This window comes from Cyprinodon variegatus, unplaced genomic scaffold (genome assembly GCF_000732505.1).
Source record: "Cyprinodon variegatus isolate N-32 unplaced genomic scaffold, C_variegatus-1.0 Scaffold295, whole genome shotgun sequence".
Taxonomy (NCBI): domain Eukaryota; kingdom Metazoa; phylum Chordata; class Actinopteri; order Cyprinodontiformes; family Cyprinodontidae; genus Cyprinodon; species Cyprinodon variegatus.
In genome coordinates, this window is record NW_015150748.1 from 389,358 (window position 1) to 389,815 (window position 458).

Here is a 458-nt window from a genome sequence, read left to right on the forward strand (position 1 = left end):
TAAATAACAACTCAAGAACTTCTTATTTTCTGTAACCATTTGCTCCTGTATTTTGGTCTAGATTTTACCAGGGCCATTTTAAATTGTCATGCTGGTGGTGAACCTCCACCAAGCCTTTACACCTTTAGTTGTCAGATTCTCTTCTAGGATATTCTTGTTTTTATTATAGTTTCTTTTAGCTCCTTGTCAGCTCTTAGCAGCTCCCCTGTCCCTGCTGAAAAAGCATCCAAGCAACATGAGACTTCAACTATTATATTTTGTGGTGAGTGTGTTTAGGGTGTGCTGTTTATTTTCTGGTGATATGCTTGAAAACCTTAATCCATCCTGGTTTAGAATCTGACCCAGGATTATAATAGGAATGACTGGTACCTGTCCTAATACACACATTGATACCTAAAGTCATATACTATATGACTATTTGACTATATACTATATATATATATATATATATATATATA